The sequence below is a fragment of the Eutrigla gurnardus genome (assembly GCF_963514095.1).
Source record: "Eutrigla gurnardus genome assembly, chromosome: 9".
In the NCBI taxonomy this organism is placed as follows: Eukaryota; Metazoa; Chordata; class Actinopteri; order Perciformes; family Triglidae; genus Eutrigla; species Eutrigla gurnardus.
Genome location: NC_139923.1, coordinates 2,079,060 through 2,105,643, shown reverse-complemented (window position 1 = coordinate 2,105,643; position 26,584 = coordinate 2,079,060). Strand labels below are relative to the sequence as shown.

Here is a 26,584-nt window from a genome sequence, read left to right as displayed (position 1 = left end):
GGGTCCAAGAGGCTGTTTGGTACATCTCCACATGGGCTATCTTGGAAAAAATATTTCATGCGTCTACGCCCCTACCTAGAGGGGGGGGCTGTTGCTCAGAAAAAGGGCCTAAAATCAGTCACATTTCATGTCGCCATTAGGTGGCGCTCTACCTGTGAGTTAAAATTTGCAGTGCAGTTGTGTTCAGGACATGACTGTTAACAAGCATGAATATTTTGAAACAGATCGGAGAAGAAACGGTGAAGTTATAACAGCTTTAATGCCTATGGCGAAAGTTGAAAATAGTAGCGCAGTCATGGCGCCGCTGTGGCCACGCCCCTAGACTTTTGGAGCATCTTTGGTAAACTTTTTGTCCTTAAGGCCTTTCCAACCACATATCCAATTTTGGTATCGATCGGATCAACGGTATAGGACAAGTTTGATTTAGTACGACCCCTGTGAATGGCCAAAAACAGGCAAAAACGGCCAAAAAATGGCACTCTTTGGAAATTTGTGGCCAGCGCCAAACATTACCCAATTTTGATGAAACTTGTAATGCATGTTCTTGAAGCTATTGCAACATAGGTTTCGAGTTTCGTAATTTTGGGGCAAAGGTTATAGAGTTATGCTAATTGCATTTTGGTAGCCCCACCCTCTAATGTTCATTGGCCGATATCTTCTGATAAAATGCATATTTTCGAAACCTTTTGTATCGTGATACTCCCTGCTCCAAAACGTATTGATTCATTTGCGCCAAATATCGATATACATTTTTTAAAATTCTGATTATTTATTTTCAATATTTGGATTAAAATATGGAGGTGCTTATCATAGAAGATTATGTTGAAATATATTCAGTATCGCATTATCGTGATATCATCTACATCCTAAAAATCTGATATTATTGTAGAGTTACTCTGTAATTTCCCACCCCTAATCTTCAGGCATTGTTAGATTTTGGGGAAACTATTATTACTACAAGGACATGGCATGAAATACAGAAACATGTACAAAGCGTTGTCCTCTACAATAGTGAGGACAATCTTGATTGATATGTACGTGTTAATATAAAGCATGGAAATGAAAACAAATCACAATTCTATCCACAATAATATGACATTTTTGACATGTGTTCCTGCTGCAGACGGCCTACAGAGTCCTGGAGCAGCATCTCAGATCCTCGGCAGCAGGATCGCCATGTTGGGTCTTTCTTTTGGCACCAGTATTACCCTCAAAATGGCGGTCTACTCCCAAGTTGTAAAGGTAAGATGGCCATCGTCGAAAGTTACTGGCATCATCTTGACACAGCTTCATGGTGCTGCTCTAGCAGTAAACACATTCCCAGATTACTTTTTACAGCTGAAAACCAGTGTATATGGGGTGTGTGTTGTTGTTTGATTCAGCTCCAACTCTGACATTTAAGTGCAAAGTGCAATTCAAGACGATAGCCTTGAAGGCCAGTGCCATCGTCTTGAATTGGATGCGGGCTGCAACAGGGAGCCAGTGGAGGTCACAGAGGAGGGGGGTCACATGGGAGAATTTGGGTAGATTGAAGACGAGGCGTGCTGCAGCGTTCTGGATACACTGCAATGGTTTAGTCGCCGAGGCCGGGAGTCCAGCCAGGAGAGAGTTTCAGTAGTCAAGGCGGGAGATGACCAGTGCTTGGACCTGGAGTTGCGTTGCATCCTTTGTGAGGAAGGTCCGAATCCTGCGGATATTGTAGAGGGCAAATCTGCAGGATCAGGCACCAGCAGTGATGTTGGAGGTGCAGGATAGTTGGTCATCGACAACAAAGGCAATACTGTGGATGAATCCCCGGGATGAAGAGGAGTTTTCAGGTTAAGCTTGAGGTGATGTGCAGTTGTCCAGACAGAGATGTCTGCCAGACATTCCGAGATGCGAGTTGCAATGTGGGTGTCAGAGGTTGGGGAAAAGAGAGGAATAGCTGGGTGTTGTCTGCCTAACAATGGTAGGAGAATCCATGTGATGTGATTACAGAACCTAGTAGGGTTTTCACAAGAACCGATACTTCGGTACCAATTCGATGCCGACACGAAAAAATAATTCGATACTTGCTTTTTTCTGGTATCGTCAGAATCCGAATATACAACTTTCACTCGGCGAGCCGTGTCGATTCTTGGCGGAACTGACGGGGTGCAGTATACGCGTGTGAGCAGCACAGAGCAGTAAGCGGCGTTGAAGAAGAAAACTTGCCGTCTTTGAAAAAAATGGCTTCAGCAGGTGGGAGCGAAAGCACAACACGTCGGCTCGTCGACAAGACAGGTGCGAAGAGTCGCGTGTGAAATATTTTGCATTCGAGGCGGATGAATCCGGAGCAATTTCTTGATTCAAACAAGCCGACATGCAAAAGTGCCTTATAAGCACAGTATTGTTTGTTTTTATACTGGATGGCTATAGGTCTGTTGGCAGCTGGTACTGCAATTTAAATTCTGTGCAAAAAGATCTTAAAGCACAGTGGTGTTAAATACTTTTACTACTACTACAGTTTGAAGCAGTTTTCAATAAATTAGTGAATTTAAAAGTACATGGGTCCTGTTGTTGTTGTTTTTTTTTAAATTGTGGTATCGAATTAGTATCGAGAATCGTGGAAATTCACAGGTATTGGTATCGACTACTGAAATTCTGGTATCGTGACAACCCTAGAACCTAGTGATCTGGGGTCTCATTTATAAAACTGTGCGCACGCAAGCTGTACGCAATGTTCCCTTTATAAATCACAGATCACCTACAAGTGTGCGTACCTGAATCCCGCCCTGTACACGCCCACTTTTTACCATATTAATGAGCCGGCATGCAATCGTTTCCGTGTGGTGAATCACGGCAACAAGTCAGGAAAAAAAGCGAAGAAACGGAGAAAGAGACACTTGTTGTGGAGGTGGAGGCCCGGAAAATAATTTTATTTAGTGGCAGCAGCAGCGGAATCACAAATATAAAGAAGCAGTGCGAGTGGCAACACATTGCTGCTGCTGTCGGCGTCAGTGAGACAGAGTGGACGGTGGCGGAACTCACGAAAAAGTGGTCCGATCTGAAGGTAAATGACATCTTTCTGCTCCTTTACCAACATGTATTCAATGTATTGCTTGCGTTGAGGAAGTTTGATGTTGATGTGACTTTGACGTTGATTGTGTCCGAAAAGGAGGGAGACACAGACGCGAGGTATAAGGGTAAACAGATTTTAAACTTTTATTGTATATAAAACAGTCCAGTCGGGCAGAGGGCCGTGGCTTGGGGTCATCATGCTGGCCTTGGGACTCTACCACCTTTGCCGGGTGGTCTGCCTCCTGAAGTAATGTTGCGCTCTCCAAGCTCTACGACTGAGCGCGCACGAGCGTGGCTCTTATTATAGCGCATTTCCTCTGCGCTCTGGTGGTTTTAAAACGAGGATAAAGTGTAACAATTATACGATGGCTTAATGGTTGTATGTATGTGTGTTGATGACATATGCACAGTAAATAAGGAGAATACTGTGTTCTGCAGTGATCTAATGGAGGGTATTTATTGTATCCTGTATTACATGCAGTCGGGCCATTTCCTCCTCCTGCCTTGACAGCGCTGATTCAATATTTCAAAAGGATTTTGATACGAGTTGGATTTTAAAAGAAGGTGTATATGGAGTGAAAATAAATGTGTGCGAATCATCAAAATTATATAGTTCTTCTCACGTTTACTTCCTACAATCTGACTTCAGTTCACCACAGCTGAAGTGCAGAATGTGCGTACCGGTACGCATGCCTCAGAGTTTGCTTACGGGTACGCACACTGGTAGCACTGGTAGCACTGGTAGCACTGGCTACTCACTCTTTAATTTCATCCTGGAACCTGGCACCTCTTAGCCTTCGCAAGTGCAGCCAGGGCTCTCAAGTTTTACGCTGCTAAGACATACTGATAAAATCAGTCAGAATCCACAAGGCAAATTTGTCCTTTAAATATGAATCACACTGTAGGTCAGTTATCTCAAATTTAATTTCCATGGGCAGATCAGAAGCCTTGACTTGAATTGTGAACTTGAGGTCCTTGTCATTGTACTGATTCATGTCGGCATCAATGCCAGCAGCACATGCATTTCATAGACAGGGAAAATGAGCAGGGTGATATTTGACAGAGCAGAGTCCCGCCAAGTCAGCTTCAACTGGAAAGTGCGTAATACTGTGTGACAATGTTGTTTTGGCTTTGCATAATTTTGGTCAGATTATTCAACTGGTATGTAATATTCATAAATGCAAGGTCCTGCAGCCATTTTGCATCCTGAAATTCCCCTACTGGCAGTGTTTCCCACAGTTTTGAAATACTTGGTAGCTACGAGGGAGCTGATATGGGTGGGTGGGGTGTCATTAAGCGGGGGTTATGTTTTATTACTTGAAATCCTCGTAATATACCGATAGCAACGAATACATTAAATGCTCTGACATAAAATAAAATAAAAAATGTCACCTGTGGCTGTGCCAATCAAAAAAGGCTGGAGAAAATAATTGGATGGCCAGAGGTCTGAACGAAGGGGCGGGGCTTTGTACATAGGTCTGAACGAAGGGGAGGGGCTTTGAACATAGGTCTGAACGAAGGGGACGTTTCAGTTCGGCGATGCATTCAAAGTCAAAATATCTGTTTTTTTCAAATGGCCAACCTAGAAAAAGTTTAATTTAACACACCAGATTATAGTGGAAATGTCTATGCAAAGCAAAAGTGTAGCACTGGCCTTTCATGGTGTTAAGGTGAATCACGATGCCAGAGTGTACTAACAGTCGAAGGATAATTCTGCGATGTAAAGATCACACATCAACAACATCAATACACAAGCTGCAGTGAGAGGGAGAGCGAGAAGGAGAGCTAGCATGTAAGCTAGCTAGGTAGCACAGCATAGTTGCACTTGCTTTCAAGTTAATCAAGCAACTAAATCAGAAAACAATGACACGATAAAGAGAAAAGGAGTTGCTTTACTTTGTTGGTGCTAATTTCATGGATGTGATTGGCTAAGGACAAAAAAGCAGGAAAATATACAGAGTATGGCAGCACCAACACATACACACACATACAGGCATATGTGGTTTAAGAGATCAATCTTGCAGGTTCTTGTGTGGCAGAGGTTTATGAGACCACACCTAACGCAACATCAAGTGAACTTAAAAGACATATCAAAAATAGTGGTTTGTGAAACCAACAGTGTTGTAATGGTATGAGAGACTGACAGACATTACAAGGTCTACAAGAATACAATACTATATTGAATCTCATATCCAAAACTGAAAGCTTTGGTTGCTGCTGTAGAGTCAGTACAAAGTTACATGCAAAACTGCAGGTTTTTAGTATCACGTAAAAAACGTACTCTTCAGGTTAAGAGAATATACAGATAAATCTGAGTTAGATTACTGATGGGATCACAAATGAATGAATGACAACCATTACTTTTCAACATTAGGAGAAACCAGAGACGCTATCGATACATGTGCAGCTCATCATGTGCGAGGGCTGGGTATCGTTTAAAATTTTTCGATACCAGTACCCTTAAAACGATACCGATTACCACTCGAGTACTTCATTCGATACTTTTTTTAACTTAGCTACAGAAGCTAAAACTACCGGTAACCTTACAAAACATGGGATTGTGGCGAGTGATCGCCGAGCAGTTTGGGATCGGGGCGTGCTGCTGTCGGGGTGAGAGAGAAATCCAACCGGCACCCGCTGCATTTACACCGATAATGTTTCATCATTCGTGGCAGTAATAAAAACTATTACTGCTTTATACATGTTGTGGAAGTCCCGGACACACCGGGAAACTAAACGGCGTCCTGCCGTTCATAGCGGAGGGAATGTTCCCATTCATTGTCTATGTAAGAAGCTGTGTTATGCCGGCGTGGAGTGGCGAGTATCCAGAGACGGCGCCGCTCCCAAACTCTTATTTCTCACCTAAAATGTTTTCAGAAACACATTTCGCTGAACTATTTTCGTAAAATAAGAGGGAGATGGGAGGCTGCGAGGGCGAACGATAGAGCTCGGAGGAGCACATAGGGGAGGGGTTACCGCCATACAATTATTGTTGTTGCGGTGGTGGACCATTGACCAATCACACGGCGCATTGAATCCAAGAACGCTTGCGGTGATTGGCTGCGAGCAAAACCATAGAAACAGTCATTTTTTTCTTGATCTGGGTACAAAAAGAACCGAGTGTAGGTATCGTTTGACAGGCGCAGTTTCGATACTTCTTGGTACCGGGTTGTTTTGGTCGATACCTGAAAGGTATTGAGTACCGATACCCAGCCCTATCATGTGCTGATTGTTTGCATTATTTGTTTATTAATTTCAAGATTATGAGAGAGATTAGTTAGACGCCAATCTATTGTTTGATCTTTTGTTTACTCTAAGCAGCACGTGTTAGGGAACTTTCCATCATTAATATGCTGTTAAAAGAATTTCCCCGTAAAACAGATATTGGGCCCCACGTTGGGCGCCAAATTGTTAAAAGAATTTCCCCGTAAAACGAATAAATTCACCCAAGGAGGAGATCGGAGACAGAAGTAAAGTCGATGTCTGACTTTAATCTTGATCAAGAGGAGCAGTTTACAATGCAACAACGTATGAGGGTGCTACAGAGAAAGTGCTCAAATCAGTGTTATGACTTGAGTCTTTTAAAGGGAAAAAGAGATAGTACGTCACTGGTGTCTTATCCTTAAGCAAAAACCAGACATCCAGACTCCTCAGCCTCTGATAACATTTAGACACCTTGAGATATAGCTGGGAGCATTAGGTTAACAGTGGATTTACTAAAGTGACAACAATCCAATCCGTCCTTCATACATGGGCCCCCCAGAGTCGTAAAACCCTCAAATATATCATTCTGTGGAATCTTAACAATGTTGGTGCCCCAACAAGGAATAATAAACTCATGATGTTATACAAAATTCTTATAACATATGCACTGGGTCAAACGTGGCTTAGCAGTCATGGCAAAGCCACACCGAACCTTGGGTTAAGACACCGTCTTCCCTTGAGACAGTGGTAAGCAGTGAGTCTGCTCCTTTTGGGGAAAGATGTGTGTTTGACTATTTTCCCTCAATGGGGTAAAGGTAACTGGAGTCAGAGGTTTGATAATATGTTGGATGGAGGACAAAGGTCCTGAGTGGCATCTAAGCAATGTTTTGTCTAGACAAGTAGACAAAATTCTGTAGATGTGTTGGATCTGCCCATATTTGGGCATGGCTCAAACCTATGGCATTATCTGTGTGGTTTCCCCAGAGGACAGACACTTCAGAATTGAAAGGAGCATTAGAACATAACGTGTACTGATCATTCATTAACTTCTCCTTGATCAAGTAAATAAACCTTTTCAACGCAAGACAACCTGGACTTCTGTCTACTCTCTCCACTGACGTATTGGGCTACATGATTAAAATCTTAACAGTGCGTGAAGTAATAGTAATCGTGCTTCTTGAATGGATTGTTTATTATTGTTTCTTATTGTTTATGGAAGCTGATAATGCAGTAATTGTATTTTTCCTTTATGATTTCTTAAGGTGGGCTGCACGGTCGTTTAGTGGGTAGCACTCTCGCCTCACAGCAAGAGGGTCCCGGGTTTGATTCCCGGGTCGGCCCCGGGTTCCTTCTGTGTGGAGTTTGCATGTTCTCCCCGTGTAAGCGTGGGTTCTCTCCGGGTTCTCCGGCTTCCTCCCACAGTCCAAAGACATGCAGGATGGGGATAGGTTAATTGGTGAGTGTGAATTGTTGTCTGTCTCTACATGTTGGCCCTGCAATAGACTGGCATCCTGTCCAGGGTCCTGCCTTCGCCCAATGACAGCTGGGATCGGCTCCAGCCCCCCCGCGACCCTGAATACAAGATAAGCGGTAGACAATGGATGGATGGATGGATGGATTTCTTAAGGTTATCAACCTGAAACTGAACCTCCTGAATTAACAAAATAAATTCAGAAAAGAAAAGGAAAAGGAACTGAGTTGTCTGTGCGTCATCTGTTGTTTTCTAGGCCTTTCAAGTTTGGCATGTTGAGGAAAAGTAAGAAACTTGACAAACACAAGCTGTTGATTGACACCATAGATATATTCTAAAAAGACAACACAAAAATGGAGAGCAAATGCAGCAGTTGTTGGAATAGGAGCCTTACTCACCTATAAAAATGGTGGTAGACGTTAGAGGTGCTCCTATCAGGATTTTTTGGGCCAATAACCGATACCAATCACAGGTTCTATTTGAAGCCTTCAAGCTTTTTATGTAGCATTACATATTGATGTAACTATTTATTTATTTGTTTATTTGTTTATTTTGGGCATGTCAATTAAATCGTCATCATCACACTTCATCTTTGTTAAAATGATACAATACACATGGCCGAAAGGGAAAGTTGGAGAAGCCAAAGCTTATCTAGTCCCGCCCCCATTACCCACAGGATAAAATCTTCATCATAATCTTTTCTTATCTTTTGCATTTTACATTATGACATAACATTTTCTTTTACTTATGACATTTTGACATAACATGCTTCAGCAGTACAGAGCTGAGCTCCAGCTCTAACTATTGTTAAGAACATTACCTATCACAACTAACAGATTTCAATTTCAATTCATTTATTCAACGGGACAATGTGCAACATTGAACATATTAAAAGAAAAAACATTATTGCACCCAATTGCAGCCAGAGGCTGATTTACATTGGCTGTCCCCCTGCCAGATGTTACCAGCAACTTCCTAAAAAACATTACACTTAATAATATACAACGATCATGAATTGATAACTATTTATCGCTTATTGTCACAACTCTGGTTGCACAGATATTGTACTTCAGTTTTGTTCAGTTCAGCTCAGTTTTGGTGCTTAAAAGTCAGCCCCTTGTTTCTGACAAAGTCTCGAATGTTTTGGCACGTTCTATTTTTCAGTGCTGGCTGTTCACATTCTTTACAAACCAAACACTTTCTTTGATACCAAATGGCCTTAAATTATGTGAGACTTGAAATGTCCAGCACAGCATTTTCCTCTGCTGTCCATGGTCTATGTGTTTTGCCTTTGCGTCCTGAAAACAAACAAGATGACATAATTGTTTGTTAGTATGGCTGACTACATTTTTCATCTGGATATAAACAATGACTAACCATGAGAATTAATGGGAGTTTTGTTTGCCACTCATAGAGTAAGAGGCGGCTGTGCCAGCTGTTTACTAATTGTAATAAATGATGATGTACTTCCTGTATGCGTATGTCTGTAATAGTAAAAACTTTTTCCACTGCAAAAGGTTGCATATTTCATTTATCTATATGTTGACTTTTCCACCTACTATGAAAAACTTTCTAGCGATATTTCAAGTTTTTTTTTTTTCAAATTTCCAGCATTTCCTTCAGATTTATTCATGTGCAAATTGAACATACAAACCCCACTTCTCTCTCTCTTTGTCTCTCTGTCCTTGTTCATGTCCATGTTGTTCTGAGGATGATGACCTTTCTCTGTAGGCCTAGAAACTCCCGAAGGTTACGCACTGGATATTATAAACTTGATACAAATTAAAATTCAACTTGATCATAACATGATGTACAGGAAGGAGTCCGTCTGCTTCAGGAGTGTCCATGTCTGCTTCAGGAGTGTCCATGTCTGAATAATGTGGAACAGGAGAGCATAGTAGATGCATTTTATTAAATAGTATCTGTTGTTCAATTTTGTAATGCAATATATTGAACATTATTTACAGTTGGTTATTTTTACTGTAAATATGCTAGACATTATTGAGGACAAGAAACCTGGCCCAGAGAGCAGGTTCAATAAACACTAATTTCCAACATCAGTTAGCTCAATGAAAGCAGAAATAGATCAGGGCCCGGTTTCCCGAAGCCTTCTTAAAGCCTTCTTAACGCTACGTCATTTCGTAACCCCTACTTAGAGTTCCTACTTAACATTTCGCGTGTTTCCCGAAACGTTCTTTGCTACGAATATCTTTCGTACTTCATACGTTGGTAAGAGTGGTCTGGAGCACTCTTAGAGCCTTCTTAGCTCTACCGTAGCGATGTTTCAGCTCCTGACGCTAGTCGCTGCGCATGGAACTGCTTATTGTCAGTGTTGTGTTTCACCAATGGTTTTAAGTCATTCATGAAGAAAATAAAAATAAAATGCGCATGCATTTCATCACAAGGCTAAGCTTTACCTCAACCTCAGAAGTTGCCTAGGTATATTACAGTGTCATTTAATTTGCCAATTAGGCCAGTCAATGTCAAGGCATGCACAATCCTGCAAGCAATTTGGGAAATTGGCACATCGTTAAACAATTAAAAAATGTCATAAATGGACGCCGGTGACGGTTGTGAACAGTGGCAAAACTATGGCAGCAATACAACATATCCTCGTGCTGAACCAAAGACGTTGTTTAGTTGGGATACATAATTTCAACTTCAAGGATCAACTTCAATCCCATGGATATATTGACCGACGCGGCTATATTGCATAAGTTTCGACTACAACGGCAACAAATACGCATGTAATTAAGGATGTAATTGGCTCAATCTCCTCCGCTGTTTCTACAGTATATTTATTATATCTTTCTTTAAATCAGTATAGGCTATGGAAGTATGTTCGACCATGGTTAAAAAAATGTTTAGGCCTAGAAGGATTTCTAGCAATGTTTTATTCGCAAACACTGCAATAGCCTACATTTTATAATATAGTGCTGTCATGCACCTGCGCATGAAATGGAAAATCAAACTCTGAGCAATCGATTTCAGCACTTTCTTTCTGGACAGCGCCGTGTACGGAACCACGACTATAGAGGTAAACAACTTTGGTAAGTCATAACGTAGGAGTCTAGGAGTAGCGCGCTAAGAGTGGACGTTATCGGGAACCAGGCCCAGACAGGTAAGAAGATCTTTCACTAAGAAGGAAATAGGAATAGGAAACAAAACAATGTGTCACATGACTGTATTCGTGCTTGTTTTACTTCCCTGAGACATTTTAAATTTTTAGGGGGCGCTGTTAGTCTTTTAAGAGGTTAATAGGGTTCTTAATTCCTTAAGAACCATCAAATCCGGGAAACGCGGCCATTGTTGTAGTGGCCAGGATCTACACTGGATTCAAAAATTAAATGATGGAATGGGTAATAAATTAATCAATGGAGAGTATGTACTATGTGTACCAACATGCTAGATCATATTCAAAATACATACCTTTCAGTTCACGAGGACAATCTTCCTCTGCTTCATTATCCTCCTGGAAATCTGGACAAATAATGGGAAAGTACTTTAACTTGTTTATAATACAAATTAAAAATGTTACATCATACATCGGTGTCCCAGTGTTACAGACGATGAATAGATTTTAATTTGAACTCCACATGTAATATCTGAATGTCGGAGCGTTATGTCAATGTTACTTTGGTAACTGACTCAGAATGAAAGTGATCTCCGTTTCTGGATCAAGTCAGTTTTCATTGAACACACTTTCTGGAATATAGACTCATAGATGCTGTGTTATCCAGTGGATTGCACATTAATGTCAAAACATCTTCCATATCAGAATTATGGAGATTTTTTTTCTAGCCTTGTCCAGATCTGTGTCTTGCTACAGCTGTCTCTGAGCTCTTCTTCAGCTCTTTTGACCTCATGGATCTAATTTTTGTTCTGATATGCACTATGAGCTGTAAGGCCATATTTAGACAGGTATGTTCATTCTAAATCAGGTCCAAACCAATTCATTCGAGACAGCTGGACTCTGATGAAGGTGTACAACCATCTCAAAGCTGAACAAAAGAAATGGACGGCACCTGAATGACCTACATGAGTGTGACAGCAAAGTTAAGTATTTACTTGATAGGTTAATTAATTACTATAAAACTGAAAGATTAACAAAGGCACAGTTTATAAAACTCCAGTGATGAAGCCCTCTGTTAAATGTTGCCCATGAAGATCCCGTAAAACCAAGATTTCTTTAAATACATAATATAGCCCCTTTAAGTTTACGTTTTTCGTAAACAACATACGAATTGAAATACCTTCAATTTCATCAAGAGATCTTCCTTTAAGCTCATGCATCTTTCCCTTTTCCAGTTCAAGGAGCAACTTGGACATTTTTGCACTCTGTATGGTAGGCTCTGACAGACAGTAGAACTGTCTAAGTACTGATATACCGTGCCCCATAAAATCAGCAGGCTGATCTAGTTCGTTGCTCTTCAAGTTCAGGATTTGTGATGTGGTCGCTATGTCTTTGCGCAGTTGAGTTGATCATAGATACTCTGGCCTCTTGGCACCAGACTCATCTGCGAGCTGTTTGAGATACTGATGTCCTCTGAAGCAAGTCAGACAATTTGGTACAGCAAACAAGTACTCATTTTGGTCTGGAACACCACAATCCTTCCTCTTCTCAATCATAATGTTGAGTGCATTTCCCATCTCAGGTGTCAGCAGCACTGCTACCTTTCTCTCCCTTTTTCCTTTCAGTTCAACACGCTCAAAAAAGTGCAGATAGTTACTCTGTGCAAATAGTTACTCTGACAGCCCCAATTCATCAAGGGTGTTTGTTTCTTTGTTTCTCTCCAGAAAATTCCTGTTTTATCTTTGAGGCCTCCCCAACACGTCTTCTATTGAAGAGGACAATCTTGGTCGATGCAGCTTTTGCAAGGCTGGAATAGTTCTGCACTGTTGTCTCCTTCTTCAATGCAGCAGTTGCTGACTCAGCAGTTTTGTCAAGATGCTTGTTAAATTTTGTCACATCATCAGTGAGCGCTAATTTGGCTGGTTTGTTATATTTCAAGTCACTAATTGTGCTTAAGGCACAGTGGGATATGTACTCCGACCACTTTGCAGTATAAAGCTTCTGAAAAGCTTTTGAGGATTTTATCAATCAGAATCAGAATCAGCTGTATTGGCAAGTATGCACACATACAAGGAATTTGACTCAGGTAGAGTGGACACTCTCAGACAGTAGACATACATAGAAACATACACATACATACGCACAACAATAAAGACATTTTCCACATAGGTAAGATAGACAATCTTATGTACAAAATATACATAATATATTAATTATGTGTATATATAAATTTGGGCTGAAGGAGGGACCTATACACAATTTGTCTAATGTGGTATAATGTAAAATCAATGTACAATATGGGTATGGTACAGAATGTGTAGAGGAAGGGCAGCAGTGTACAGTGCAAGGGGACTAGCTGTTCATTATCTTGGTGGCAGAGGGGTAGAAGCTGTGTTTGTGTCTGGAAGTATTGGCATACAGTGATCTGTAGCGTCTGCCAGGGGGGAGGAGTTCAAAGAGATGGTGCCTGGGGTGAGTGGGGTGACTGATAATCTTCCCAGCCTGCTTTTTGGTTCTTGCAAGATAGTCCTGAAGGGAGGGCAGGGGGATGCCAATGATCTTCTCCACTGATCTGATGGTGCGCTGGAGTCTGTTTATGTCTTTCTTTGTGGCCGCACCAAACCAGACTGAGATAGTGGTGCAGAGGATGGATTCAATGACCACTGTGTAGAAGATGGCCATAAGCTCCTGTGGTAGGCCATGTGTCCTCAGCTGCCTTAGAAAGAACACCCTCTGCTGGGCTTTTTTAAGTGTGGCTCTGATGTTGTGTTCCCACTTCAGATCCTGGGAAATTGTGACTCCCAGGAACTTGAATGAGTCCACTCTGGACACCAGGCTGTTTGCTATTGTGAGGGGGGGCAGTGCTGTGGGGTGTTTCCTGAAGTCCACTATCATCTCCACAGTCTTTAGAGTGTTAAGCTCCAAGTTGTGCTGGCTGCACCAGGATACCAGCCGCTCAACCTCCAGTCTGTAAGCAGACTCGTCACCGTCCTGGATAAGACCAATGACAGTGGTGTCGTCTGCAAACTTTAGGAGCTTGACAGCCGGGTCACCTGAGGTGCGGTCGTTGGTGTAGAGGGAGAACAATAGAGCGGACAGGACATACCCTTGAGGAGCACCAGTGCTGACAGTCATGTTCATTGCGTCGTTCACTGACCTGTTTGCCCTGTAGGCAAATTGCAGTGGGTCCAGCAGGGGATCGGTGATGGATTTCAGTAGGAGGGCAAGGGGGGTGAGGTGGGGAAGTGGCAGGAGCAGGAGGAAGGGAAGCCAGGGGGGAGATGGAGGTGGCAGGTGGCTCGGGGGAAGGGGTGTGAATGAGTCTTTTTCGAACCAACAGTAGAAAGTGTTATGGTCGTTAGCCAGACCAAGGTTAGCTTCTGCAGTGGGGGAGGGTTTCTTGTAGTTTGTGATGGACTGGAGGCCTCTCCACAGATGCCCCTTTTCCACCGAGGCATTTTGAGGGCCGGTTCGGAGCCGGTGCCTAATCGCGAACCAGTTCTTCCTGTTTCCACAGACAAAGAACCGGCTCTCGGGCAGCAAAACTGGTTCCAGAGCGGCACCAACTCTTTGCTGGTCTAGAACCGTTCGCAAACCTACGTCAGGGGCTGGGGGCGGGGTTAATGCTCGAGGCGACAGGGGAAAATACGTTGCTACGGAGTTTTACTAACGTCGTTCCCGGTAAGTTTCACTTTTAAAATGTTTCACGTCGTTGCAAACCAACGACACATTTCTGTCTAGTTTACCAAGCTAGTGATTATGTTCGTAACAGCAGCAACTAGTGGCTATGCTTCCTCAACTAATGTAAGCTGATCGGCTAGCTAGCCAGCTAGCGTGATATTGCTAACAACAACGTTAGCATGCCACTTTCTGACTGCCGTTTGCTCACTAAACGTTACCAAGTACCAATGTGACTTAACATCTGTCTTCGCAGCGTTGTGGACAAGTTTGTGATTAAACAGCTGTTCTCTGGTTTGTGTTTGTAGGGCTGTCGGACATCGATGATATATCTTTTTTTTTTTTACTTAATTTTTTCACGTTTTTTTGTACAAAACATGGGCAGCATCAGTGTAATGAACAAAAGTAGTTATGGGTACAATATGATGAGGCTGAGTAATACAAATGCTAGCCATGTAGTGCCCTTATAGACACAAAAGGAACAGAAGGTATATGTACACATATGTCTGTGCACCTGATCTCACGAGTGCACATGTTCACTTACACCCATATGTCTAAATAATCATACACATTCATTCACAGTTGCACACATACGTATGAACACTCATAGGAACAAAACATGAGAGAACCGTGGGGTTGTGAGTGGGTCATATGTCACATACATTACAGCAATATAGTCATTGTTTTTCTTAAAACCAAAATATATAAAGCATTAAGGTTGGTTATCACCTCTTCTTGTAATATAAGTGCTCCATTTTTCCCAGAGGGCATCGCCTTTGTCCCTTTGTAATCTGAGACTAAACGTCAGTAGTTCTATTGTTTGGATGTCTTTAATTATGGCTTCCCACTGTTTAACCGTGGGAGGTTCTGTGTTGAGCCATCTTCTTGTTATGGCTTTTTTGCTGGCAGCCATGAAGATTTTTTAGGAGGTATCTGTCGTTTTTTGGTAATTCTGTGTCCATATTGCCCAGGTAGAATGATAAACAAGTGAAATTAAAATTATACTGCAAAACTTCACTGATAATACTTTGAACTCCTTCCCAGAAGGATTTAAGCGTGGGACAGCTCCAGAATATGTGTGTATGATCTGCCATACTGTGTCCACACCCTCTCCAGCATGTAGGTTGTAGTCCTGTCTGTTTAGACTTTTGCTTTGGTGTTATGAAGAATCGGACATAGTTTTTCCAGGAAAAATCTCTCCACAGTTGTGAGGCTGTAGTAGTGATTTGTGTGTTTATTACATTTGTCCAGTCTTCAGAAGTAATAACGATTCCCAACTCTTTTTCCCATTTCGTCTTAATATAGTTTGTTGAATGACCTCTTAATTCAGCTATATGTCTATATAATTCACCAATGATCTTTCCGGACAGTTTTGTATTATAGGCTTTGATAAACATTTTGGTAATACCTGATATATTTTCCTGTATAAGTCCTTTAATGTTCTTATCAAAGTAGTGTCGGAGTTGGAGGTACCTATAAAAATCCTGCCGAGCAAGGTCGTATTTATCAGATATGGTCTTGAAGTCTATGAATTCCAGGTTTTCGACAAATAGACATAATGTGGAGAGTCCTTTTCTCGCCCATTGAGTGAAGCCTCCATCATTCATACCTGGTTTGAAATCTGGGTCATGGGTTGGCCACATGCACACAATTTCTTTCTGAATGTTAAGTTGTTTCACCAAGCCAAACCAGGTTTCTATAGAGAATCTAACCCACTGGCTCTGGATGTCAAGTTGTTTAGCCTCCACTGGGCTTCCTGTCAGACAGGCCTCTGTATAGGCCTGTCTGACAGTGATAGTTCAACTTCTTTCCATTTTGCGAAGTAGTATTTATTGCACCAGAGCAGCAGTGGTCTTACTTGTGCTGCTAAATAGTAATCTTTGAGCCTCGTAAGCCCATCCCTACCATACTTTGGCAACTGTCATGTTTTGTATCTCACCCTGGGAGCTTTTCCATTCCAGATGAAACGGGATATCATCTTATCCCATTCTCTTAACTGACTATCAGGGACACAAATGGGTAAGGACTGAAACAGGTAGAGTAATCTGGGTAAAATATTTGCTTTTATTGACATAATTCTGTTACCAAGAGGCCCATCTTTCTAGATCTTCCTTTATATGTGAATTTATTCTTACATAGTTTTCAAAGAATAACTGTGGTATATCCTTAGTTAATTTAACACCTAAGTATTTCATAGAGGTGGAGTCCCAGTTAAACCTGTGTTTTTAAGTTCTAATTATGGTACAAAATTGAACGTCAGAGCTTGTGTTTTGTCGACGTTAAGGGTGTAGCCTGACAAGTGTCCATACACCTGCAGGGAATCCATTAATCTTTCTGTTTCTGAAAGGCCTCCATTTACCTTAATTCTGGCTAAGGGGGCTGTATATAGTGTTTTGATGCCTTTAATTAACTTCTCATGGAAGCCAAATTTTTTCCATGACTGTATAAAGAAATTCCCACCCCACCGAATCAAATGCCTTTTCCGCATCCATACTAAGTAGAATAGCTCAAATGTTTTCCTTTTTTATGTGTTCAATGGTGTGGAGGGTTCTCCTTATGTTGTCCTGTGTTTGTCTACATTTAATAAATCCAGTTTGGTCTTCGTCAATCAAAAAAGGGATCACTTCCTCCATTCTTTTAGTTAAAATAGTTGCATATAATTTATAATCTTGATTTAAAACACTGATAGGTCTGTAGGAGCCGCATTCTTTAGGGTCTTTGCCCTCTTTTGAAATCACCGAGATGGTAGCCTCCCTCCAAGACGGGGGGATGACTCCCTCCCTCAGGGTGTAATTGAAGCTTTTATGTAGTATTGGTATTAATTGCTCCCTCAGTGATTTATACCATTCTCCTGGAAATCCGTCTGTCCCTGGAGACTTACAAGACTTCAGGGAGGAGATCGCCTTGTCGATTTCTTCAGCTGATATTTCTTTTGTTAATTTTTCATTTTGCAATTTCCCCAAGGAGGGCAGATCCAATTGGCTCAGGAACTCTTCTACTTTAGCAGGTTCGAACGGTGTGGGTTGGGTATAAAGTGTCTGGTAAAATTTCTCGAATGCCTTCTGAATTCCCTCTAGTTTACATGTAACTTTTTTTGTGGCAGGGTCCCTAATCTTATAGACTGTATTTTCTGATTGCTGTTTTAGCAGCCTCCAGGCTAACAGCTTGGATGCTTTCGAGCCTGCCTCATAGTATCTCTGTTTTGTAAACCTGAGATTTTTCTCTACTTCATCACAGTAAATCTTATCTATTTCTTGTTTGAGCGGTCTCATCTGTAGAAGTAATTGTGGATCTTTACTTTTACTATGTTGTTGTTCCAGTTCTGTTAGTTGCTTCTGCAGGTTTAACCATTTTTGAGTTTCATTTTTTTTATGAATGCAGATTCTGATATAATTTTCCCCCGCAGGACCGCTTTGGCAGCGTCCCACAACATCATTGTCTTCCAAATATGTTTTTAATTCTTTCTTTATTTTCCCTTTAAAGGAAAAGTTCGGAATTTTGGACATAGGACCTCATTTCCAACTTACCCGAGGTGATATAGGTCGGTGGAGACAGTTTTCAGCACAATTGGTCCAGTCCTTATAGTTGCACAAGTCACTGTTGCTAAACTGGTGTTGAGCTAGCGCACGTCAACGGTAACATCCAGCCTGTCTCTAAAAACAGCTTTAACTGCTCCGCAGAACACCCGAGACAAATGTATTATGACGTCGGACTATCGATGTACATGTCAGTGTTGGTAGAATAATTAAAAAAACTAAACCAACCTTGCATGGCATTGGAATAGCTTATACTTTGTTCCCTGTTGTTGCTAAGGCTACGTCAGCGGCGGATTGATATTATCTCCGGGCTAGTGAGGCTACAGAGGAAGACGGTTTCGGTTTCGCTGACAATCACGCCAGTTTATTCAGCTGCTGTCAGTCCTTCTTGTCCAGTTCTTGTAATGGAAATCGGTGGAAACTCTGTGGTGCCCATCTGTAACTTTTATTGTTGCAATTTCTGAACGCACACTGAAGCACCATTTTTATAACGCTGCTACGAGTACTAGCTGTCACGACTGTAGGGCGCTTAGGTTTCGTTTTTACGCACTACTACTAACACGCAAAGTAAAATTCCGCTGCTGCTGAGAAACTAGTCCCTCAAAATGTTTTATCATTGAAAATGCAAGGTTGGTTTAATTTCTAAAATTATTCTACCAACACTGACATGTACATCGATAGTCGTTATAATACATTTGTCTCGGGTGTTCTGCGGAGCAGTTAAAGCTGTTTTTAGTGACAGGCTGGATGTTACCGTTGACGTGCGCTAGCTCAACACCAGTTTAGCAACAGTGACTTGTGCAACTATAAGGACTGGACCAATTGTGCTGAAAACGGTCTCCACCGACCTATATCACCTCGGGTAAGTTGGAAATGAGGTCCTATGTCCAAAATTCCGAACTTTTCCTTTAAACTCAGGGCTGTTTAACATGCTTACATTAAATCTCCATGTTGCCACTTTGGGTCTAGTATCTAGATGTAATTTCAAGTGGACACTAGAGTGATCTGATATATCTCTCTGGTTTATCTCACATTCCTTAAGCCTGTGCCTCTCTGAGTTATGCATAAGTAGATAGTCAATTCTTGAATATGCATTGTGACGGTTTGAATAGAAAGTAAACTGCCTATCTTGATGGTGGAAATCCCTCCAGACGTCTATCAAACCCATGTCTTCTCCTTTAATCCATTTTTCAGTAGGAGTGATTTTCCTTTTTTGATTAGTTGTGTCCAACTTTGGGTTCAAAATTACGTAAAGGTCTCCTGCACAGATCAAGACTCCGGTAGAATGGAATGCTATTAAATCAAATATTCTCTTGTAGAATATTTTGTTGCTGCCTGGGGGCGCATATACATTCAACAGGGTCATGTCCTTATCATCTAATTTGCCCTTTACCATTATAAACCTGTCCTCCTTGTCTTTAATCTCTGACTGGAATTCAAAATGAACCTTGTTTGGTATCAAAATTGCCACGCCCCTCTTGCGTCCTGCTTTAAAATATGAATAGTAAGTATGTTTAAAACCCATACTCTTTATCTTTTCATGCTCCTGATCTGTGAGATGGGTTTCTTGCCAAAATATAATTTGTGCCTTTTCCCTTTTTATTTTGGATATTGCTTTACTTCTCTTGACAGGAGTCGACCAACCACTGACATTTAGGGTGATAACCTAAAATGATTTGTTACTCAGCTATAAACCAGTATTCTCCTGGACACTCACTCGCTTCCCCTGAGAACAGCAAATACGAACCATGAACAGTAATAACAGAACAGTCAAGACAGTGAACCGTTACAAAAAAACAAAAAAAGGTCTTCCATGAAAGAGGTAATCCCTGGACCTCTTGTATAGCGGGATGTTTCAGCCGCTGGGTTGCGGGGCCCCCTTGGGTTGTTTGAGTGGGTGGCTGTCATTCAAATACAGACCAACTGCCTAATTCTTAAACTAAAGTGATACAGAAGTCTTGGCCTATGAAAATTGAAAAAGTATAATCTATTATGTTAAGGCGCATTGCATGTTAAATAAACACTAAATTGGTGATGTAGGTCCAGATTAACATTATTACTGACATAATCAGAGTGGCATTCAATGGAAAACCTACACACATTGAGAAGAAATGTGCTCAATAGTGTACTTAACTAACTTACTCTGCCCTTGATTATGACTTTAAAATATTGCATACGTGCGCTTTAATATGTCGTTAAACACTCAATTTGGAAGAGATAACGGAGGTGAAAGCTATTCAAAAGGTCTGAGGGATGTAGCCTACCGTCTCTGGCCAGTAACAAATAATAAAGATGAAGACGTCACCAGGTGTACAGAAAAGCTGGTGTTATGATGGGGCGATATGAATTAACAGTCCTCAGCTTCTGTGTCGGTCCCCCGATGAAACTCGCGGAGCTTGCCCTGGACCCTTTGCTGATATCCCCTGCCGTGTGCGCCAGGATCTTTTCACCTGTTCCCAGCTGAAGTGGGGCCGTGACATTTCCCTCGATCTGCCCTCGGGTCTCGGAGGAACCGGGACCCCCTTTGCTCGGATATCATCTCCGGCTTGGACCGCGTTATCATATGTAACTGTCCCCGAGTCCAGGAAAACACGCATTTTTGTCATCGGTGTGCGGAACTTGATTCCCTTCTCCTTCAATACTTTCTTGATCGGCAGGTATTCCCTTCTTTTTTCCATCACAGCTGTTGCATAGTCATGGTCGAAGAAAACCCTGTTTCCTTCCACCGTGATGTTTTTTTTCCACGCCGCGCTGATGATCCGCTCTTTGGTTGTATATTTCAGGAATTTAACGATCGTTGATCTTGAGGGGGCATTGTCAGCTGGTTTGGGACCGAGAGCTCTGTGTGCACGTTCAATACCAAGTTTGTTTGGGCTGGCGCCCTCACCCAGTTCAGTTTGGATAAGGTTCTCCACGAATCGAATCATTGAGGTGCCCTCGGCTCCTACTTTTATACAGTAAATCCTTATGTTGTTGTGACGGGAATGCCCTTCGAGTTCGGTTAGTTTTGACTTCAGTTCGAGTTGCGTCCTCTGCATCTGATTTAAAGTTTCATTCACTTCAATACTGAACGTCTCCACCTCTCCTACCCGTTGCTCTGCTTCCCCCAGTCTCTGTGACACCACTTCAATTTTCTTCACGGTCTCCTCCATCTTCAGATTAATATCCGATCTCATTTCGCCAAGTTGTTCTTTGATGTCATCTTGAATGTTGCTCTGGAAGTCTGTGAACTGTTTAGAGATATTGTTCTCCAGTTCAGACGTAGCACTGGCTTCATTTATGGTGTTACGGATGGAAGCTAACGAGAGCATACCGAGAACAACCTAGCATAGCCACCTCGTCGCTACAGCCTGCGTTTTCCGTTTCAGCTTCCTTTTTTTGGCTTCTTAGCGACATACTGAGGCCACGTTCGTCTTCCCCCAACATTAGTTTATATTACTGAACTCCTATACGGTGAATCTCCTTTATTATATGGGGGTTTCCAGCAGTGTGGTCGGGAGCGAAGTTCTCACGCAGCCCTCTCCACCCTTGTGCGACCGGAAGTCCGACATCGACGATATTGAACGGAGGTCCTACCTGCAGATGACTAAACATCAAAGACTCTGATCATTGATATTGATCACACTGCTCTACACTTAAAACATTTTTAAAAAATTGCGATTTAAGTATTTTGTGTATTTTATTGTTATTGTATTATTTGCCAAAATAAACACTTTTTCTGAAGAGACATGTCTGCTATGCTTGAAATTAGCGCTGCGGGGAAACCTCAGACGTATACAGTGACGTAATGACGTGGCTCTCTGGGCTCTCTAGCCGGTGGAAACGCAAACAGGTTCCCAGAAGGTTCGCTTCTGCAGTTGAACCAACTGCGAACCAGCACGGGCACCGGCCCGGTTCTCGAACTAGGTTTGCGTTGGTGGAAAAGGGGTAGGAGAGGGCCTGTCTGCTTGGAACTGGTTTTTCAACTTTTCAGAGTAGCTTTTCTTGGCCAATTTGATTTCTTTGTTTAGTGAATTTCTGAGTTCCTTGAATAGAGCCCTATCCCCACTTCTGAAGGCATCTTCTTTAGCCTGGCGAAGTTGTCTGAGTTTAGAGTTGAACCAGGGTTTGTTATTGTTGTAAATGCAGAAAGTTTTGGTTGGCATACACATTTCTTCACAGAAACTGATGTATGAGTTCACAGTGTCCCAGGCTTCATCCTGATTTTCTGAAGCAGTTTCCAGTAAATTCCAGTCAGTACATTCAAAGCAGTCCTGCAGTACAACTTTGGCTTCTTTTGTCCATTCCGGGATGGTTTTGGTGACAGGCTTTGCAGATTTAAGCTTCTGTTTGTAGTTGGGAATGAGGTGTATCACGCAGTGATCGGATAGACCAAGGGCTGCCCGTGCAATAGAGTGGTAAGCTCCTTTCAGTACAGTGTAGCAGTGATCTACTATTTTGTTTTCCCCTTGTAGGACAGTTGACTTGCTTTTTGAATTTCGGCAGTTCGTGGTTTAGGTGGGCCTTGTTAAAGTCCCCCATGATAATGAGCAGAGAGTCCGGGTGTTTTTGTTCTAAAAAGCTTACTTAATCGGTGAGTGTTTCAAGAGTATCACTCACGCTGGCGTGCGGGGAATGTACGCTCCGGCCAGATTCAAGATTCAAGATTCAAGATGGTTTTATTGTCATATGCGCAACAATTACAGAGCAGTCGCTGGCAATGAAATTCTTATGTCTTGGGCTCCTCCAACAGTGCAGTAATAAAATAAAAAGAATATATATATATAAATATAAATAAATAAAAAAAAGAATTATAATAATAATAAAGTCTAAATACAAAAACCTAAATACAAAACTAAATAAATGTAAATGTGGAATGTAAAAAGTCGAAAGTCGAACTAGAATTCTTGCGGGGAATAGAAGGGTTTGCAGTTTAGAAAAATGTATTCCCATCTTGGGCTGCAGTGTTTGTTGACATCCTGTGACATCCTTGCACCAGCTTTCGTTAATGTAGAAGCAAATTCCCCCACCTTTCGTTTTCCCAAATGGTTCTAATAACCCAGTCAGCGCGGCGTAGTCCATAGCCCGGTAGAATTAATCCATTGTCAGGGATAGATTCATTCAGCCAGGACTCCGTAAAACAAAGGGCCGACGAGCGTGCAAAGTCCCTGTTTGTCTTGTTAAGGAGAAGCAACTTGTCAAGTTCTCATCTCCAGCCATAAGAGCATGACAATGAATGATGTTACTTACTTTCAACAGTGAGTGTCCAATTTTAAGTGCAAGGCTTGGAGTTTTGTAGCAGCTCTTATCTTTATCAAATCCTGCTGTTTCTTCTACTGCTTCAATTACTTCCATGAAATTTCCTGGTTTTATGGTATTCTCTAAGGTTAGGATTGAAGACCGTCTGCGGATGGTTTGCAGGAATCTTCCCAGCTGACGGATATTTTGATGGATATAGTCATGTTTTGAAGGGTCATGTCCATGTTTTTTAAAAAGGGTGTCAGCACCAACGAAGGCAGATGTCATTACGAATAACACTTGCAATGTCATCCTCATGCATACGGCTTAACATTTTAGGCACCCCATCACTAACTGTGCTTGAACATGCTGACTGGATTGCAGATGCTAGGCCAAGCACCCTTTTTCTTCCTTGACGTTCCTGTTCCTCTGGTTTGGAGGAGCACTTTTTCATATGTCTCCATAGTTCTGGTTGCAAAAACATTCCCTTACAATGGATACAATCTTCAAATTTTTTACAGTCAACCTTCTTAGCTCTGCGCTTCACTTTAAGCTGACCACTTCCTTTTTTCAGCATCTCTCATGAATTCGAAGTTTCCCCTGTTGCGAAGATTCTCTAGGAGCTTCTTCCTAGTTGCTGAGCCTGCTGGGACTAAGGGCATATGCTATATCAGAATTCTCTTTTATGTGAGTTTTGAGATGATTGTCCAGTGTCAAGGGTGTCATCTGTGACATTACAGTTCATAGAGGTATCCATTAGTGAATCTTCAGCAACCTTCTGTGTCACTTTCTGAGCATGGAACGTATTCTGGATCACATACATCATCCGATGCCTCCTCTTCACTGAAGTCACTTTCATTCTGATTAAAATACAAGGAAAAGAAAAGAAAACATAAGGCATACATAACACCTGCAATAAGCACCACATGACAATCAACAAGCAACTGGACCGCATATGCTTCTCATTGTGCTTTTATAAACCACTAGTGAGCGCGCGCACACACACACACAAACTAGGACTGTTCGATGTGGCCTAAAAATATTTAAAAAAATTTAATTTAGATTATTTTTATTATCATTTTAACAACAAGACAGAAATTATTTCACATAAGTTGCTCAAAGCTATAGCATGATTGTAACTGCTGAGCACATGGCTAATTAATTATGCTCATACTCTGCTGGTTCACTTTAATTTTTGTTCTGTTTGTTCGCTGGCTTTTATTTTGAAATGTTTCCAGACAGCAAGACACTGTTATGAGGTTGCAGTAATCTATTGTAACATGTCAGAGAGTGTCAAACTCCACACTTCTCCTCTCCTGATATTATAAATTACAGTATCAGTACCAGGGCACACGGCTACAGAACATTATGGTGCATCGGTGGGGATGTTTACATCATTATAGTTGTATAGTTATAGTTCTGTGTAGACGCCGCTTAACGAAGTTGCGGTTGTAAACATACTACAACTATGAGTAGGAGGGGGGAGACGTTAGCGGAGCAGATGGAGCCGTGTTGTCCACCTCGTGTTAAACAGCGGTACATAAGTAAATGTATGACGTCGTTCAATTTAATAACAATGAATTGAAGTCAAGTGTAAACAAGCTGGTAGATATGTTAGCAGGGGTCAGTCGCTGAAGTAATTAAGCATTTGCAAAAGTAGTTGAAGAGAAAATCTTAAATTAGCCATAACACAAACACACACACACTCAAGTCTGTGTGCTAAAGTATAGCTTCTCACTGCTGTCCTCATATATCGAAAAATGGCCTTAAACACTATGAGTAGGCATACACACAAAACACACAAGGGTATACCATACCAAATCATACAGAAGCAGAAAGTGAGCATCATTTCATGTTAAAGCATTTCCTGTGTTTGAAGCTACACCGACAAATGTACTGACACACCTCTTCAGGGAGCACTATGGAGGAGAGGAATGGTGTGTGACTTGTGGATGGAGAGACGACTGGTGGGATTGAATTCCATTCTCTTGCACTTTTGTCGGACCAGGCTGACTGACTAAAAGTGCTTTTTCGCAACGAAATAACACAATCCCCCCTAGACGATCCCCTTGTGACCCGATCAGTACCTGTTCTTCTGTTGATGTAAGCAGCAAGTGGTGGTGGAGCTAGATTGTGAGTGACCTTAAAAACCAAGCATTAGCCTAGTAGCAACCATCTACACAGTTAAAATCAACAAAAGGAGACGTTCGACAAGTGGCACGACAAAAAACTGTTGCATTACGATAACGCGCACATCGAAACTCTCGCCGCGTGGTAAGGGGAGGGGGACAGGAACTTGACAAGAACTTCCCCTCACTCGGCCCTCTTGACTGGCGTGTGTCCACTGCAGAGTGGGGCCGAGAGGGGCCCATCCACGACGTCACGAGTTTCGATGTCCCCGTCATCGTAGTGCCACTATTCGGCCCCATAGTGGAAACATTGGTCATGTGTGGTTTGGCTTTTGATCAAGAATAACATCCTGCAATTCAGCGTACTTACCAATGTTCCGTTCCTTTATTTTTGAAGATGTATGTATACTCATTCCATGTGGCAGTCTTCTCAGTCTTCTCCAAAACTCCTCTACTCCAAAATGAATGAGCCTTTACGAATTGGCTCCAATGCAAACACACCTCTTCCTATCAATGAATAAATAAATAACAGTTAATGAAAACAAGCATAGTAAAAAAAGGGAAATTCTGATAAAAAATGATCATGAGGAAAGAAGAGTGAGATCTGCCAGCTCACTCATCAAATATCATCTCAACATTACTGTACAGATTTACAAAATTTACTGTTTTCATGGTTTTCCTTCTCAAAATTGAGGCAATCGCTTGCCACAATTTTTTTAAGTTGATTAACTTAAAAGTCAAAGTTTTCCAGAACTTAAAAGGTTGGATGATTTGCTACTTGTACTTTTTGATAACAGTGAAATTAAAGTGCTCGTTTAGCTCAACTCAAATATTTGCAGTTAATATGACTTACAGTTTTCGTTTAAGGCAACTCAATTATTTACAGTTATTATAACTTAAAGAAGAAATCCGGTCATTTTTGACCCCATTTCCGTTGTCCTCAGGGTCATCCCGACTTATTAGAAGCAAAAAACCCGACAAAAATTGACGTTGCCTAGCCCGAGATCTGTACCTGCCTGGCAGCCTTCCAGACTCGCTCCAATGCTAACCCATTGGGGCACGTTATATCTGCTTTCCTGGGCCTCAGAAAACAATTCCAAGACCTATGCAACACAGGTTGGGTCCGTACGAGACACCACAGCGCTCGTTTAGCTCAAATAGTGTTGCAAAACGACATAAATATGTGTGTTTTAGCATGTAGTTACTCACCTCAAATCACCCCGTAGACATTGGCAGT

At 41.7% G+C, this 26,584-nt stretch overlaps 1 pseudogene across 1 annotated transcript in view; it reads left to right on the top strand.

The window, feature by feature from the left end:
• The window catches only part of LOC311019035 (peroxisomal succinyl-coenzyme A thioesterase-like), a 54,284-nt pseudogene that overhangs the window by 11,092 nt on the left and 16,608 nt on the right, over positions 1-26,584 (top strand). Inside the window, exon 6 of the transcript XR_014599292.1 lies at positions 1,124-1,242. The product of XR_014599292.1 is annotated as a peroxisomal succinyl-coenzyme A thioesterase-like (transcript). The remainder of the gene's footprint in view (positions 1-1,123; positions 1,243-26,584) is intronic.